The sequence below is a fragment of the Argiope bruennichi genome, chromosome X1 (genome assembly GCF_947563725.1).
Source record: "Argiope bruennichi chromosome X1, qqArgBrue1.1, whole genome shotgun sequence".
Lineage (NCBI taxonomy): Eukaryota > Metazoa > Arthropoda > Arachnida > Araneae > Araneidae > Argiope > Argiope bruennichi.
The window spans coordinates 80,798,895-80,811,023 of NC_079162.1; the positions used below are offsets into that span (position 1 = coordinate 80,798,895).

The 12,129-nt window shown below is 27.7% G+C and overlaps 1 protein-coding gene across 4 annotated transcripts in view; it reads left to right on the plus strand.

Annotated features, from left to right (window-relative positions):
* Nucleotides 1-12,129, plus strand: part of LOC129958292 (glycerol-3-phosphate acyltransferase 1, mitochondrial-like) — a 121,593-nt gene that overhangs the window by 24,585 nt on the left and 84,879 nt on the right. The window lies entirely within an intron of this gene.

Below are 12,129 nucleotides of genomic sequence, written 5' to 3' on the forward strand. Positions count from 1 at the left end.
AAAATGGCTATTCCGTTTTGTGAATGAAATATTATATAGTAGAATCTTGATTATCCAATTTAAACGGAAATCGTCATGTTGGTTAAGAGGCAAAAGAACAGGAAGGAAAACTTTTCATGTAAAATACTCTATGTCATGTATTGAATTTAATATCTTTTTGTTAAGGAAAAAATTATGGACAGTAACACAGATTGGGAAGATTACTATGCCTTAGAAAAACATCTAATTTTGTTTCTTGAATTAAATATTATACAGCAGTCTTGATAATTGATTTAAGCTGAGATTGTCGATGTCGGTTAAGAAGCAAAAGAAAAGAAGGAGCGTTTTTCAAATAAAATGCCCTACTTCATTTTTAACTTAATATCCTTTATTAAAGAAAAATTATGGGCAGTGAAACAGACTGGCAGAACAGGACTACAAAGATCATTATGCTTTTGGGGGAAAAAAATTGACTAATTCCGTTTTGTGAATGAAATGTTCAATAACACAGTTTTGATTATAGATTCAAACGGAAATTGCCGATTTCAGTTAAGAGAAAAAGGAGTACTTTTCACATAAAATATCCTGTGCCATGTTTTTTTAAACGAAAAATTAGAATCGGCGAGACAGGCTGACTTCCGTGGGCGAAATTTGTCCAAAATTGTATACACATCTACCATTTTGGTGCTAAAATCACACACCAAATTTCCTTTATTTGCTTTTTTCCTTTTTGTGTTATATTCAATTGGTCAAAGTGGTATGTAGACAGACATAATTCTAAAAATTACTTTTTCGTCATAAAGATATTTAAACACAGAAATTCATCAAATATTGAAGCTATAATGTCTGAAGAATGCAGTACTTTCTCTGAGTAGGCGAGAAAATAGAATGAGATGATTATGAGTCATTATTACTCATGATAAATAATTTTTACGGCAGTTAAAGTACTTTTTGATGAAGATTGGGATGTATTTGATTCATTAATAAATTTAGTTATTTTCTTGGAAAAATGACAAATGGAAAAAATGTATCGCTCAAGAATTATCTCATGAGATTGTGCGTGCTTAAATTTTTGGCTAAAGCATCTGTAGAAATAGAGTCACACTTTTATTAATCTCGCAAATGCTTTCGAAATTCACATGCAATCTGAAAATATGAATGATCATGATCTTAACATTATCAGATTAAGTTTTATTAAATATTTTAGACATCGAAATATTCTAGCATTTTGTACTCTTATGAATACAAAATGCTGAAATATTTCAAAGCCTAGAAATGTCTAATTCTATATTAAATACCTTAATCCATGAGTATGTCTTTTCAAATATCATTGCAGCATTTATAATGTTTTCGCACACATCTGATCATATGAATTTCCTTGAAATGTTTTCTACCGGATATTTAATAAAATATTTAATTCAAACTTCAAGGTTTATTTCTTTCATTCTAAAACGCTTCAATTTTTATCTTGCTGATATTTTTCTAAGTATCTAATTTTTTTAGGTAAAACTTTGTTTTCTTTCGGAGAAACATCCATTTTTTCCATAATCCAATCATGCATCCATCCAACATTTTTTTTCTGCCCATTTTGGAAAAACTGGATTTACAAGATTCGTATTTTATTTATTCTATTTACAAAGAATTATCTATTAAAACTATTATCATTATTTAATTATTTTTTTTGGTTACATAATTCATATTTTAGAAATTTCTGTGATTTATACTGAAACTGCACCTCCCTGATGGATACGTTTTTCTTCTATTATGAAAGCAGTTAAAACTAAATTTATTAAAGTTTGAAGAAGTTCCTTATTGGGCTTAGTGTTTCGTTTCATATGATTTGTTTTATTGATGGAGTGTTTGATTTTTTTTATTTGTATACTGTTGTGTGCTTATTATAGTATTTTTATATTTCTGCATTTTTTCATATTTTCTGCCATATTACGTAATTTCATCTTTTTCTGTTAAATATATATAAATAAACAAATAAATCCACACCAAACCACGGAATTAGGATTGGTGAAGCCATTTATTCATTGATTTAACAGATAATTGCCGAACCTCGACAGGAATATGGAGCTTGATTTTTGTTGTTATTAGTATTAAGACTTAAATAGCATTTCCAAAACGCAGATTCGTGCTTCACTCAGAAAACACTAGTTATTTAAAATCACAATATCAACTTTACTGATTAAATTCCAAATGCTTTAAATAAATAAAATAATAAAATAATTCTGAAGACTATTGTATATATTAAAGGGGAAAAGAGATTTTGTAATGACGAAAGCAAACACATCAAAGCTAAGATTGCTCACTTCCTAAACCTGTCATGAATAAAATGCAGAAGTATTTTGCGATTTCTTATAAAAAAATTTTAGTTTTATTTGGGTAGCTTAGAATTTTGCTATGACACTGAAAGATTTTTTTTTTGTCTGGGTTTGTTATAAAAACGTACTGTGATTCAACGAATATCATTCAATTGAAAATTAAATATGATTAAAAATTTAATTTTATGATGATTTTGTGCAGCAATTTACATATTTCATCAATTTGTAATTTACATATTTAATCAATTTTTAGAATGATTGTAATAATCATTCTAGAATATATTGTTTAAAAGTGTCATTTTAGGAAATTTCTTCTTTCATCACATTTCATTAGAGATAACATTGTCTTGAAAAAGGAAGTAATGAGTATTTTTGACTTAATTTCTTTACTTATTATCTTTGATTTGTTTTTATATAGGTTTAATTTTTTTTTTCAATTTTACACACGCTTCACATGCACGCACAAATTTAAAGACTTGTAGATATAGAGATTAGGGTGATTTCGAAATGAAATATTGCTTCCTATATTAAATAAAGGCATTTACTTAAATTGAAATATTGTCAAAAACGGAATAAAATCCTTATATTTTTGGAAAAATAATGATTAAGCAATCAGTTTTGGTATTACATTTTTAATGATGATAATCATAGAAAATAATTTATTATTCATAATTTGGCCTGTTATAATTTGTATATTATGCAGCTGTTACGTATTTGATTCAATATCTACGCATAAAATTTTATACTATACCAGTTTTTATTTACTAATTGAGAAAAATAAAAAAGAATAATAAATATAAGCTGGCATATGATTAGACATACACATCTTCTTTTAAAGAATGTGTTTTGGACTGAAACAAGTTATTAATAGCACTTAAGAATATAGTTTGGATAAGATAGCCTGTTTCAGTTTAGATCTTGAAAAAAATTATTGAAGCCTTCAATACATTACTCAACGAAAGAATTGTTTCGTCTATTCAGGAGAATACCGAACTTTTCATTTCTAATTTCCATTGAAAATTCTCTGCGTATATTGTTCTAGTATAGATGTTTCGGGGTATCGTGTAATTTGAAACATATTTTAGCGTTTTTCTAAAAATATTTTCAATTTTAAAAATAGTGAGTGATGTTTCTAATGAACAAAATATGCATCTAGAAGAGAAATGTGTTATCTTTTTTAAATTCAAAATTTAGATCTAAATTTTTTTATCATTTGCTACTTTTAAACTTGTAAGAAAGAATTTTTTTGAAACTTCGGGAAAAAGAATAGGGATTAGTTTCATTTGAACATTTCTGTATTTCATACTTTATTGAATGGCAATATTTCTTAAGTAATTGAAATTCAGTTTTATTTAGCAATAAAAAATGATTTTATATATTGGCTTTCTCTATCATAAGGTCATCATGTGACTGACGATTGTTAAAAAAATATTTTTAGTCCTTCCGCACTCTTCGAGAATTTTGTTTAAATCTAAATAATGTAGCTACGTGCAATAATAAACATAGTAATCATACACTGCCTGTCCACAGCTTTTCGCTTTGCCTTTTATTAAAGTTTCTTTTGGCCGCTCGTTGTAGCTAATCGTACATCAAAAAGAAAAATTACATAATTAAATAAACAAAATTATACGTTATAAGATTGAAATTGAAAAATTATAACCCCTTTGAATATCTAAGTTAAGTTGTAATAAAATATTATTAAAAGAATTAAACTATTTAATAAGTGAGGTTCGAACAATACTTAATCCATTGTGAACTTGTAACATCAAATTACTGTTTATTAATTTTCACGTTAATTTGTAGATTAGAAATCGTTTTATGTTTATTCACGGGATCGGAATGAATATTTCCTAAAATGAAATTTTTGAGGAAAATCAATAAAAATATAATGAATAACTATTTTTGATTTCTTTTATATTTGAAATAAACTAAATATCTTTGTAGCATTTCTATCTTTTAATAGTAATTCGCATTTTGTTTCAATCAATACATTTTATAAATACTTTTTGTATAGTGATTTGATTAATTCGAATTTCAGAAAGATATTATAAAATTTCAATATATCTGAAAACTCGAATTAAAAAAACATATCGAAAAATGAGTACAATAGAAAAAAATGACAATTATTAAAGTAAAATTATCAATAAAGACATATTTTAATATTTTAAAGCTTTAATAAACAATACGTAATTAATAAATAAGCAATCAGTAATTTTTAAAAATAAAGTAATAATAGCTATAATAAAAAAATCAATAATTTTAAGAACAATCATTTAATAAATAAATTAGTAATTTTTAATTAATAAACAATATACAACATTTTGAATATAAAGATTCTCTAATCATACTTCATTATAAATTATACAATTTACGTTTAACCTGTTCATGTTTTTTTTTTTTTTTTTTTTTAAGTGAGAATTTTTTATTGCTTTTTTCCTTGAATAAATTGTACAGCAGTATAGTCCCCGAGTGAATCAAGGGCCTTGAAAATTATTTACCTCTGAGAACCTTCAAGATAGGACGTATTTAATTACAAAAATTAATAATAAAAAAATTCGGCAATTTCAGTTTTTACTTCGTAGCCATTTTAATATTATGTTAATAAGAGAATCAAGTGACCAGAAAAAATTCATAAAAAAGATAAATTTTAATAACTTATTACTAATGATGTTCGAATTAGCGAAGTTCCTTTTTCTTTCTATATATATCTGTTATATTCTTCGATAAAACTAAAATCTGTGGGTAGAAAATGGTATTTTGTACATATAAGCATCGTCCATATTGTGTGGCCATCGTATAAATTCAAGCGAACCAATAAAGGGTTTGATCAAAAACTGGATTATATTTAGCAGTCAGAATTATCGGTCTTGGTCTAACCCACGATGACCCGCCTAGATATTATACTAGATTAAACAAAAATTCAACAATTTAAAATATCTTTCCTACAACTACGCATCTTTTTTTAAGGATGAACTTTGGGTGATGTTCTTTTAATTGAATATTGCGACAATTCTTTATCAAAACACAAGGTTATTTTAATAGGCCCTAAGACGCAAAAACAAGGCAACTCTGATTGATAAATTGCGTAAGATAAGAATAGAAATGGGAAAAACTCCATTTGAAGATCCAGTTTATCTATGTTTCTGATAAAAAAACATAAAAGAGCTATTAATAGGCATATAGTTGATAGAATGGATCAACAAATATTTGAATAAAAAAGGAAAATTTTAGAGCAACAGACGTAAAATTTACATATAAAGAAATGCGTCAGTATGATTTATGACAATGGCACGACAGAATGTGATATTTAAAAAACACTGATGATGCATTTATTAAATTGAAACGTTTCAAATTTATATCGGATTTCATTCACTAGATAATGAGTAAGTGCATGAATGAGATATCGTTTAACATGTTTGCTGACAGTAAACATTTTTGAGAACAATTTATTTTTACATTAAATTGAATGGAAAAAATATGAAATCTTTACCACTCATGTCTTTTCGCATTACAATAATAATGAATACTATAGCATCCACGCGAACATTTTAAAAGTAGTAGTGGAAGATGGCAGCCATAATAATAATAATAATAATAAGCAGTAATAATGCAGTATGGTGTCATGAGTAGATATAATGCAGCTATAAATTATTACTATTTTATTCCTCCTAGATATTGATAACTATCATAATAGACAGTTAGGAGAAAATTATTTATCTTAATAAAGAGACTGCAACGCCAATTTTTATTTCAGCTAGAAGAAAGGAACATTTATTTAAATCATCGACTTTTCCCAAGAACAAAGATTAACTAAATATTCAATTAATCAAATTTTTTACATTTTTTCCCTCAGTTACTTCGGATGAAATTACTGCAGAGAAAATATTTTTATACCAACTTAAAATTCAAAATTTTAGATTTTCAACAGTATCAGTTTTATTTCAGTACATTTTTTTCCTCAACTGTTATTATTTTTAAAAATTAAAGGAGATTATTTTGAAAAGAAAGAAGGTATTCCTTTGCCAGGCAACAACAAAACTTTACTACTATTTATACTATTTTTCTAGATTTCTCTTTTAAGTTATATATATCTTTCACAAGATTTTCTATTGGTACTAAAGTAGCGATTTGACAATGCTTAAAAACAAGCATAATTCCATCACTGAGACACAAAGAAGAAAAGCTTGTGCTAGGAATAAAACATGCCTGACAATAGTAGCTTATGCCATGAGAAACTAACTGACACATTGCCTTTTTTTTCACAATACCTCGAAAAAAAGTTTCCCAGAAAAAATATTTTTACAACGTCTGAAAATTCAAACTTTTGCCTTTTTAGCAGAACAAATTTTGTGTCTGTGCAATATTTTCTTCAAATATTATAGTTTTTTAAATAAAAACCTGAACGCAGCCAATGTTGAAATAAGAAAATTTATATTTGCTCTTTCTCTAAGTAAAGTTAAAATTTTGAACTAATCTTCCACTGTTTTTTAAAATTTCTCTTTTATTTTAATACATATCTTTAGATAATATTTTGGCTGTTTAAAAGTACTGATTTAACGATGTCTAAAAGTAAGCATAAGTTTATCACTCAAATGAAGACGAAGGCTAGGAGCAAATGAAATAATTTTTTAATTGCTAAAAAACAAGAATACATACAAAGAGCTGTTGCCAGAACACATTAGCAACACTGAAATTTGTGACATTATTTACACTTGTGGACAAAATTTGGTATACTTGTACAACAAGTATTAATAAATCGCGGCGAAAATCAACTGTCAGGGGATTTTAAAAATCATATGGTTCAACCGAGTTTTTAAAATTTTAATTTAAAAAGAATTTTAGGGGTTAAACGTTTCTGTATATTATAAAATTTTAACTGAAGTACTTTTCACGTTAGAAACATTACACATGAAAAGATTTTAATCTCAAGCAACGTAGGTTATATCAACTATTTACTCCATAAAAATATTAGTGTTTAGTCATTTCACAAATTGTATTCGAATATAGAGTTTTTTTTACCATCTTAAACACCAACATCAATTATTGCTTACATGAAGAATGAATGAATAAATAATAAAAAGAAAATTTATAAAATTTTTATTTGTTAATCACTAATTATCAGTAAAAAGACTACCGTTAAATCGTTTCATAGATCAATTAAACGATTGATCTAACCTCATTTGCATATTTTTCATAATTTATATATAGTGCGGAATACTAAAGAGCGCAGTTTATTTTAAACGTGGAAATTATGACATCAGAGCTTTGTCTTTACTGTTTGAAAACTGAATGTTTGAGTTAAACATGCGATAAAACTTAAAGATGAGCGAAAACTCATGCGAAGAGAAACGGAAGTTTGCATCTGGCGGGATATTCAGTAAATATTTACCCAGGTGTTGTTCAATCTTAAATGCTGAACATTTTCTGGTCTTAACTAGTTTCACTGCTTCAGGATAACATATAACTTTAGAAATAAATTTTAAATAGACTTCTAATTTTAGCTTTTGCGATATTTCTTAAGATGCAGCAGGTATGCTCTCACCTACATTTTTACTTTCTCGTATACATAGAATAGAGAAAATATAGTAATCCTCAGAAGATTCGAACTCGGGATTTTGACGAATCTCCACGTTTTAGACCTCCCTCAGTTCGAAAAACACATTTTTGGAAAATGTCCGTCTGTCTGTCTGTCTGAGATACAGATAACTCAAAAACGAGTTGAGCTACACAGTTAAAATTTGGTATACGGTCTTTACTCAAAAATTGCAGATTTTTATCAAATTTTGAATAAAATCTGTTCCAAGGAAGTCTGGCTGTCCGGCTGTTCGAATATAAGTTAACATGATAACTGCAAAACGAAGAGAGCTTGATAGATAAGATTCGGTACACAGATTTGACATCTATATTGTAGACAGCTGTCAAATTTTGAGTCAAATCCAACATGAGGTTGACTGTCTATCGGTCTATACTTTCAGAAATAAGTAAACACGATAATTTAAAAACGCAAAGACTTAAAGATGTCAAATTTGGTATGAGAATTTTCTGACTACAAGAGCCTTTTTATGTCAAATTTTTGTTGCAATTGATTAAAAGAAAACAGATCTAAAATACAAGTTCGATTTTTGGATACTATTAACTGCATACCAGGGATTAACCGCCAAATAACTCGCCAAATATCACACGACAGATTCAGTAAAAATGCTAAATTAAAGCCAAAAGTTAATATTTCGTAACTATTGTATGCCAGTGCCATGTAAGGAGTTCTCTAGCATGACAAATTTATTAGAAAATATGAGATAAAATTTTGGGGAAATCACTGCCGCTGGTTTTTTCATAATTACACAATAGGGGGCGTTTTGAGATAAATTTCTCAGTATAGAAAAGAAGATCAGATATTTATTTTATATCTCAAACCTCTGAACGAATGTGTCCAAAATTCTATGCAGATCTACTACTGTAATGTCAGGGTCACATACTGAATTTTATTTATGCAACTTGTTGAGTTTTTGAGTTATCTCATTTACATACACGCAAATAAACTGACCGACAGACAGTCAACCATCGATGGATTGAACCCAAAATTTAATATATATCGACAATCCTGGTAATGAAACGATATGCTAAATTTCATTCATCTTACTTGCTGAGTTTTTGAGCTGTCTTGTCCACATTCGCTTAGAAGTATAGACAAACAAATTTACTCTTGATGTTCTTAATGGTTCTCCTTATTTCATTTTTGAGTTATAACGCTTATAAACATAATTCCAAAAATGCTTTTTTTTTCGGAATCAGATTGGTCTAAAATGCACAGATTCGTTAAAACAACAAGATCGAATTTTTTTTACTATTACCGAAAGTTAAAAAAAATATTAACATATCTAACATTTTTCTTAACATCATAATAAAGCCTTTTGAGTTTTACTTTGAAAATAAATTCTTGAGTAAAATTCTACATCAAAATTATTCATTTTACAAACATAATATGAAAAGTAATACATTATTCTGATACTTGCATTCATTTATGTTGCAATATAAGAAAAAATCACCATCCTTTTTAAGCAACTTCCTACGCCATCATTCGGATAAATCGAAACCATTCGACTCATCATAATGATGGCGTGACCATTCTGGTTTTCTGTTTTGTGGAAAGGTGAATAAACCTGTACTAAAAAAGAAAAAAAAAAGATTAGTGGATATCTGTGCTTATTTCCAGGCAATAATTTTCAAGTAAAAGCTACTTTTAAAAAGCTTTTCTATTTGTATGATCTAGTTTATAATATGTATTAACAAGCAAAAAATTAAAATGGAAGGAATTGTTTTAACTTTTTTTCTCAACACCTGGTCCTTTCAGAGATGTAAAACTAGAAGTGTGTTACTTCAAAAAAATTAATAAACATAATTTTTTTGTATGACGACTTAAAACAGGACTTCTTGAAGTGCAGGTCTCGAGCCCATAGTGTGCCTCGAAATTTTGACAACTCCCTCTTTCATCTTTTTCTTGCTGCTGTCGAACACAGTTCAGATTATTTTAGTTGAAGTCATTTCATTAAACTAATTATGCCCTGATTATCAAAGCAATGACTGATTAAGCTTTTAAATAAAATTAACTAAAAATGGATCATATTTTTTCGGACAATTCCTATAGACCAAAGTCGTGTTACTTGTGATTTCTACGTGATATAAATCTTAAGAGAGCGATGGTCGTAATACGGTAGGTGCAAAATGCTGCTAGAAGATTTGTAAAACACAAAAGCATTATAATTACGGATACAGACTTTTGGAATGATAGGCGATGGTTATTGAAAGAAACGACCGAGTAACGATATAAAGTCAAAAGGTTTTGTAAATATTTTTTATAGAATCTTATTCTAATTTAATTGAACTAGTTGAATACTATGAACTAGTTGAACTAATTGAATACTATGAACTAGTTGAACTAATTGAATACTATGAACTAGTTGAACTAATTGAATACTATGAACTAGTTGAATACTATGCTGAAACTTTCATTCATATTGTGAAACCAATTATTAGTGTGGAGTAGTAATAATTTGAAAGAAAGAACTAAAAACCTAAAATAAAATAATCTGCAAGTTAACAGAACAAAGGAAAGGTTTAACAGTATTATTAACTTCAGCGGTCGCTAGCTTGAATCTTAGGAAGTTGCGGTAGTCTGATAGTTTATAAATTGTCATGTTCGGGTTCACTTGACGACCTGAACATTTGATCCGGATTCAAAATTTCAAGGTCTATCTGTCCCCAATAACCCTTGGATAGCTTCAAAACGAAAATGTTATTCGAATAGATGAATCAGACAAAGTAAATAAATAAAAAAAATACTGTAAGACGCGTATGTAGTTGTAACCTCCAAATCTGCTGACACGATTGCGTGCTAGTAACACGTCTCAAATAACATACACAGAAAGGTTACGATAGTATTAAAAAAAAAACAATGAAGGACACATTGCTTTATTCATTGAAAGATGTGTTTTTAAAAGAAGAGGCGAGAAAAAAATATCGTGCATAGTTTGCTTATAAAGGATATTTAAAAGTATTACGCATATTATTTAATGCAGGCAAGGATTTTGCTTTTTAAGTTTCTGTGTTTTTCCTAGGGAATTTTAACACTGAGTTACGAGGAGCTTTTAATGTAAAAATTTCATCACTTAAATAAATATTACTGAACTGGAACCTATTGAGTATATTTAGTATTTATAAAGAATGTATTATTTATATTAAGGATTTTTTAAAAACAAAGATGACAGTTTATTCTCTTCATTTTTGGCGCTTTGTTTAGAGTGATATTACAATGAGATACAAATGCGAGTTTCGAATAAAAGTATATCGAGTAAATAAACATCACTGGAAAAAGTATTCGGGAAACTTGAATTAAAACTCAAGTTTCCAGAATATGATGTTTAATCTCGAGGCTCGCATAAATGTTTATTTTAAAACAGAATCTTCAAGTACCCAATTTCTCTATATCAATAAGAAATGACTGAATTCCTTTCTGACTGTAGAAATCATATAAATCAAAGCTTCACGGAAATTTTTTTTATGAGTTATACATTTTTTATAGCGATATTCAATATTATATGGAACTAGCATGTTTGTTTATGTACCTAAAATACTTCAAGAACTGCTACAAATAGTTTAATGAGAATTGCAAAATTTTCTCAGTTTTTTCTCAATTAGCTTCTAATAAAATTCTAATGACATCACTTTCAATGTTATTAGGAACCAAATATTAATGATTTCTAATTTAGCTTATACATATTTAGTCAAAACATTTTAACAGATTTCTATTGCTATACTAAACATTTTAACAGATTTCTATTGCTATACTAAACATTTTAACAGATTTCTATTGCTATACTAAACAGCAATTTTTTTTTCTGCTTTAATTATTTTCTACTCTTTAATCTGAAGATTTGTTGTTTCTCAAATTCACTAACAGATGATATGGAATGAAAATTTAATTCAATTAAAGACTGCCTGGCAATTAATTTCTGAAAATAATTTAATAATGTATTTTCGTCGAAAATACACATATGTACGAAAATTTAGTTTTTTAGCATATCCGGAAGTGAGTGAAAAGTCAAATGCAAAATTTCACAATTAAACACGTGATATGAGTTGCATATAAGTATTTATAAAAGGGAATTCTTTCACATTTAAAACAGAGAAAAAGATTACAAATGAGAACATTCTAAACGACGTTTTCCTTATTGTATTAGGTAGTAACCTGAAAGATGTTACATTCATGAATTTGTGTCGTCATTAAGTTTGATTACAGAAAAATTGAGAAAGGAAAAAGAAGTGT